Here is a 6,110-nt window from a genome sequence, read left to right as displayed (position 1 = left end):
ATTCTGCCCACTGCTCCTTGTCTGGCTGCTTGTGGAAGGGAGCGCTAGACTTGCCTGGGGAAGGTGCCCGGGCAACCTCACTGTGCCCGTGTAGGTGTTGCCAGAGGCCTGTCTGTGGCCCCTCCACCCACCCAAGGAAGCCTCTCAGACTGAAGATGGTCTAGATCCCACTGACGGAGGCCTGGGGAGGGGGCGGGGGCTCGATGGCGCTGATAACTTTGTCGCACTGGGACGCGTTCGGTGTTCGCGTGGGCGTTTCCCCTGGTCCGGCGCCGGTCACGTGCGTGACCGCAGAGCCCAGGGCTTGGCCTCCATGATGCGGGTTTGAGTTCCACGTTGCTGCTGGTCACCTGCTGTTCCCCAAGCTTCTGTTTCTCCACCGCAGGAAGGAGGTCATGGCAGCCACGCAGGACCGAAGGCGGCAGGCAGGTGCCAGCCGGGCACAGAGCCGCACCGCGAGGAGGGGCTTGGAGCTGGAGGGGTACATACGGCACGAGGAATGAGAACAGAAGGAACGGGTGAGGAAGGCCATTCTTTACCTCTGCTTTGGGAACTAGTATGATGCCCACTAGGTGCCCCGAAGGCTTTCCCACTGTGTTTCCCACTCTGTGCCTGCGGGGGAGAGGGGGGGCAGGCAGAAGCTGGGGCTCCCACAGCACGGGGTTAGCAAAGAACAGCACGGGGAGGTGACTGGGACCTTCACAAAACCGGGGCCTGGCCTACTGGGGGCAGGATGGGGCATCTGCTGGGGCACAGAGAGCAGGGGAGGAGCGAGGCTGAGCCTTTTCATTGCTTTAAATTGGGGCAGACATGAGGGATGACAGTAACAACCATTTACAACTTAAAAAAAAAACACCTTTTTGGAACACAGATGTTCAGGTTGCAGCATAATCTATTTATAGAAACACACGTCAAAGGAAGGAGCAAGACTACTTCTCAAACAGACAAAATTAAACTGAAGACCTTCCGACGCTGGGTAAAAGCTGCAGAATCTGGTTCTCCAAGGACACGTGCCTTCTGCACCTGCCTCTCTAGCTGGCCTGGGTCTCTTCCTCCACCGTCCCCTGCGACGGGGAAGCAGGCCAATTCAAGGGTTTTCCTGAGCGCTCCCCAGAGCGAGGGGGCCAGATGGTCTCCACCTTGCCTCCACTGCATGAGATCAGTGAGACCTGCCCTTTTCTCTGCAGCCGGCCCCTTGTGTTTCCACTCCGCCGCAGAATGCCCTGCGCAGTAACAAAGTAACGGCACACGCCGGGCCTAGGCAGGTGGGCGGGGGGCGGCGGAGCGCTAACGCTCCTTCATCCGCCGACGTGGGTGACTCAGACTCTGCGCCCAGGGATGTCTAGAGGTGTCTGTGCAGGAGGAACAAAAGGGCCAGAAGCTTGAAAGACGCTGGGACCAAAGCTGAAAACTGCTCCTCCCTCCCTCCCTCAGAATATATCAGTTGTATTGTTTTTCTGAGGAACATTCTGTTAGAATCGGGGGAGAGGTAAGGACAGAAAAACAACAAGTTTAGGCCTTGCCCTTGAGGAACTTATAAACTTGAAGAAACTATGAAAAATGTAAGAAGGAAAAATAATAGATAGACTCGAAGATTGAATGGTGGATGGTGGGAGCAGGTGTCTCGGTGCCGTGGTGGGAGGTTAGGGACAAACAAGGGAAGGCTGGAATGATCCCCTGGTACTGGCTTCCGGGCAGAGGCATGACTGTGGACTGATGGTCACCCCAATATACATACAAGTGGCTACGAGTGGAGATTTTTATGGATTTGTAAGTATACACAGGTTATTTACACACACGCACACACACACACACACAATGTGGGTCTGTGAAACACAGGAGCCCATGGGAGGAGCTCCCAATGACCAAACTGCACAAAATAACCTAAAATAAACCCCACAACCCATAGTGACATCAGTAAATCACTGAAGAAAAAACAGAGGAAAACAGACAGTTCTCCCGAGCAGGAAAGTTCCAGAAGTTTATGTAGGTACTCTGTCCTCGACGCACTGGAGTGTCGGGTGTACACGGAGACTTCCTCCGAGCGAGGATGAAGAGTAACTGCGGTGGAGAGACCTGAGAGATGTTGCCTCCACCAGTGACCGAGGTCAACATCAGCAGGGAAAGGCCATGTTGAAAGATGTACCGTAGATGGGAGGGGGTGAGAATGGCCCTTTACCTCTGTGGGCTTCCTCTCCCAAACCATAACCCCTGTCTGAGGACGAGAAAAACATCAGACAAATTGCAGCTGAGGGTCACTTTACAAGATGCCCGGTCAGCTCTGCTCCAGACTGTCGTGGCCATCAGAAACCACGGAAGTCTGAGAAACTCAGCCGAAAGGGCCCACGGAGACACGATGATTCAGTGTCATGTGGTGATCGGGATGGGATCTGGGAGCAGGAAAAGGATGTTAGGTAAACGTAAAGGGATCTGAATAGTATATAGACTTTAGTTAATATAATGTCCCCACAGCAGCTTGTTATTGTGGTACATTTGCCATTACCAGTGTGAGGTGTTAATAATGGGGAAACCAAGTGTGAGGTGTAGGAGAACTTTGTACTACCTGTGTCATTGTTCTGCAAATCTAAAACTGTTCTAAAAGGAAAAGTTAATTTAAAAAAGTGAAAAATGCCACAAGGGAAATGGGGAGGAAGCCTCGCTTGCAGAGGAACCGGGAGAGGATGACGAGGGTCCAGCAGGAATCAGAACAGACACCTGAAGACTAGGCGGCTGGGGCGGCTCCGTCTTCCTGGGGGTGCTGGTCCCACACCTCGCTTCTCACACACTGACCACGTTCTCTTGTCTTCACCAGCTCTGGGCTGCCCCTGCTGTGTGCCTGCTCCCGGGGCACCTGCTGGCCCCAAGGTTGTCACCTCTGCACTCCAGGGACCCCAGGAATGTTGGGATTCGGAGAAGCGAGCTCTATCTGGACACTCGTCCATCCCTGTCCCACCCATAACTGTCTCTGCCTGGCTGTGAGCCTCCTCGGGCAGGGACCATGTCCTCTCTTGGTGCCAGCACTCCATAATGGGCCTGGCTCTGAGGTGCCCATTCAGCAGTCGTGAAATGCATGTCGCTGAGCTGGTAACCACAGGACAGGAGCTACATATCATTGGATCACCAGCCACTGGTGAGAAAGCGATGCCCTGTCAATTCTGTGCCAGTCTTTCTCATGGCACCGCGAATGGCTCAGGCTGGAGTGAAGACGGCTAAACACAGCCCCCCCTCCTTGTCCATCCCCACCTCTAACCAACACAGGCAGGTCTTGGGCTCAAACTTAGCAACCAATGTATCCAGAAAGAGTAATGTCATTGTTTTAATTTAATTTATTTTAAAAAATTTTTTTCTTTATTGATTTTAGAGAGAGAGGAAGGGAGAGGGAGAGAAACAGATAGAAACATCAATGAGAAAGAACGTTGATTGGCCGCCCCCTGCATGCCCCCCACTGGGGATCGGGTCCACAACCTGGGCATGTGCCCTGACCGGGAATTGGACCGTTGACCTCTTGGTGCATGGGTCGATGCTCAACCACTGAGCCACACCGGCTGGGCAGCACTGCTTCAATTTAGAATTACCTTTGCCCTGGCTGGTTTGGCTCAGCGGTTAGAGCGACGACCCATGGACCAAAGAGTCTCAGGTTTGATTCCGGTCAAGGTCGCGTGCCTCAGTTGGGGTGCTGTCCCCAACCCTGGTCAGAGTCATGTGGGAGGCAACCAATCGATGTCTCTCTCTCTCTCTCTTTCCCATTCTAGCTGAAGATAAGTGGAAGAATATTCTCAGGTGAAGATTTAAAAATAAATAAATAAAAATAGAATTACCTTTAATTGGTAGTAAGTGATGCTGTTATGACAACATAAAGTTTCTCTCAAATGTGTTTTATTTTATTTTAAAAAAATTTTTTCTTTATTGAATTTTAGAGAGGAACAAAGAGGGAGAGAGAGAGAGAGACATTGATGACAGAGAACATTGATTGCTGCCTCCTGTATGCCCCCCACTGGGGATTGGGCCCATTACCTGGGCATGTGCCCTGACCGGGAATCGAACCCATAACCTCTTGGTGCGATGGGTCGACACTCAATCACTGAGCCACACTGGCCGGGCTAAATGTGTTTTAAAACAATTTCAGACTTAGAGAAAAATTGGAAGAATAATGCAAAGGATTCCTGAATACTCTTCATCCAGCTTCTCCTAGTGTTAACATTTTATTGCTTTATAGTCTCTCTCCCTCTCTGTCTCTCAGCTTCCTTCCCTTCCTCCCAACCTCCTTCCCTCCCTCCCTGTCTCTCTCCCTCTCTCTGTCTCCCCCCCACCATCTCTCTCTTCTACCTACCACACCCCACACACACACAGATTATCTTTTTCCAAACTATTTAAAGATAAGTTGCCCCACCCTGACCGGTTTGGCTCAGCGGTTGGAGCGTCGGCCTGCAGACCAGAGAGTCCCGGGTTCGGTTCCTGCTAGGGGCACGTACCAAAAAAAAAAAAAAAGATAGGTTGCCCCTGTACGTCTGACACTAATACAGAAGAATATGGACTGTAAATGTAATTGAAAAATAAAACAAGAGGTTGCCCCTTCACTCCTGAACACATCCATGCCTCAGTGTGCATGTCCTAACAGCATGAAATGTCCTTACACAGCTGCAGTGCACTTATCAGGACCAGGGGGTCACCACAGACACGGCACCGGCATCGGATCTGCGGCTCGTGTCCGCTCACCATCTGTCCCCAGGTCCTTCAGAGAAAAGAGACCCGGGGTGCACCTGCCACGTCTCTTAGGTTCCCTTCATCTGGAACCGTTCCTGAGCCTGCGTGTCCGTGACGTCAGCATTTGGAAAAGCACATTGAGGTATTTTGTAAAATGGCTGAAGTTTCCTTTTGCAATAAATTTAACTTTCGAAAAACGTGAATCCATTGAAAGAAAAACCGTTAAGCGGGCAAGAGGACCAAGGGCCCACAGGAAAAACAAACGCTGAGGTTTGGAGCCAGTGGGCACAGACAGTGGTGTGGGGAAGGCAGGAGGGGTGGGAGCAGGGAGGAGAGGGCAAGGGGGGCAAAAGGCGGGGCTTCTGTCATACGTTCAACAATAAAGATAAAACAAACAAACAAAAACCGGAGGTTTGGGAATATTGGTTTAAATGGACTGTATTCTGTCCCTGAATGGCCGTCACCCCATGCTCCAAGGGGTTCCCACAGCTGGAGGTGCAGGGTGACCTGGACGCCTGTGCGCCTCCCGCACCTGGAGGCTGGAGTGTCGTGGGCCTGGGAAAGGGAGCCCAGCAGGGGCACCTGCTCTCAGCCAGGGTGGGGCTGGGTCCTCTTGGGGAGGCTGTCTCCCATCCCCCCTTGGCCGCCGTCCCCCTTCGGGCTGTCCAGCCCCCTGCCCATCTCCTTCCTCTCCTCCTTCCTGCCTGCTCTCTGGGCTCCTGTGTCTGCTCCCAGGGTCCTAGCTGGGTGTCCTTGAACGAGTTCGTGACATCTCTGGGCTTCACTTTTTCACCTGGAAGACAACAGAGAGCAGGAGGCCTCACTGCCCTGAGGGTCTGAGGATTAAGCGAGCCGCACATGTCAGGAAGGGACCAAGGCAGCCTTGTGGGGCCCACTGTCTCCCCAGTGTCTGCGCAGACACGCGGGGCCTCCGCTCCTCCTCTCTGTCTCCTTCTTCTCTCTCTCCTCTCCCTTTGACTCTTTCTTCTTTGCCTTCCTCTGTTGCTATTTTGGTCCTTCCTCGATGATGTTGGTGAGGGGTGAGCCTCTTTTCATGTCAGGATGCCAGAACCCCGTCAAGCTGGTAAACAGCTGAAGGATGTGGTGGGAGATGAACTTTCCACTGAGGCGACTTTGAACTCGTCCTCCCTGATGGGTCTCCCCTGCTCCTCCTCTCGCTGGAGCCTCATCCCCCCTTCACGAAGCCAAGCGGGGGGCCTGGGGCCCCGGCGAAGAGGGGTCCGCACCGCAGCCACACGGGGCTCCGGCCACCTCTGCTCCTCTGCAGACCAGTCAAGAGGGTCTTAGGCAGGGACGGAGGCGGAAACCACAGATGGAGCGATAGGGAGGGATGGAGGCCGAGTGGTGGCCCGATAGGGAGGGGTGGGGGCCGAGCGGTGGCCCGA

At 53.4% G+C, this 6,110-nt stretch overlaps 1 long non-coding RNA gene across 1 annotated transcript; it reads left to right on the top strand.

Annotated features, from left to right (window-relative positions):
* The first annotated feature begins 443 nt into the window (after positions 1-443).
* Positions 444-4,688, top strand: LOC118627638. Its single transcript, XR_004959208.1, has 3 exons — positions 444-518; positions 3,753-3,780; positions 4,639-4,688. It is a non-coding gene; the product is annotated as an uncharacterized LOC118627638 (long non-coding RNA).
* Positions 4,689-6,110: the final 1,422 nt, after the last annotated feature.

This window comes from Molossus molossus, unplaced genomic scaffold, assembly GCF_014108415.1.
Source record: "Molossus molossus isolate mMolMol1 unplaced genomic scaffold, mMolMol1.p scaffold_m16_p_13, whole genome shotgun sequence".
In the NCBI taxonomy this organism is placed as follows: Eukaryota; Metazoa; Chordata; class Mammalia; order Chiroptera; family Molossidae; genus Molossus; species Molossus molossus.
This window is presented reverse-complemented; position numbering and strand designations above follow the sequence as displayed.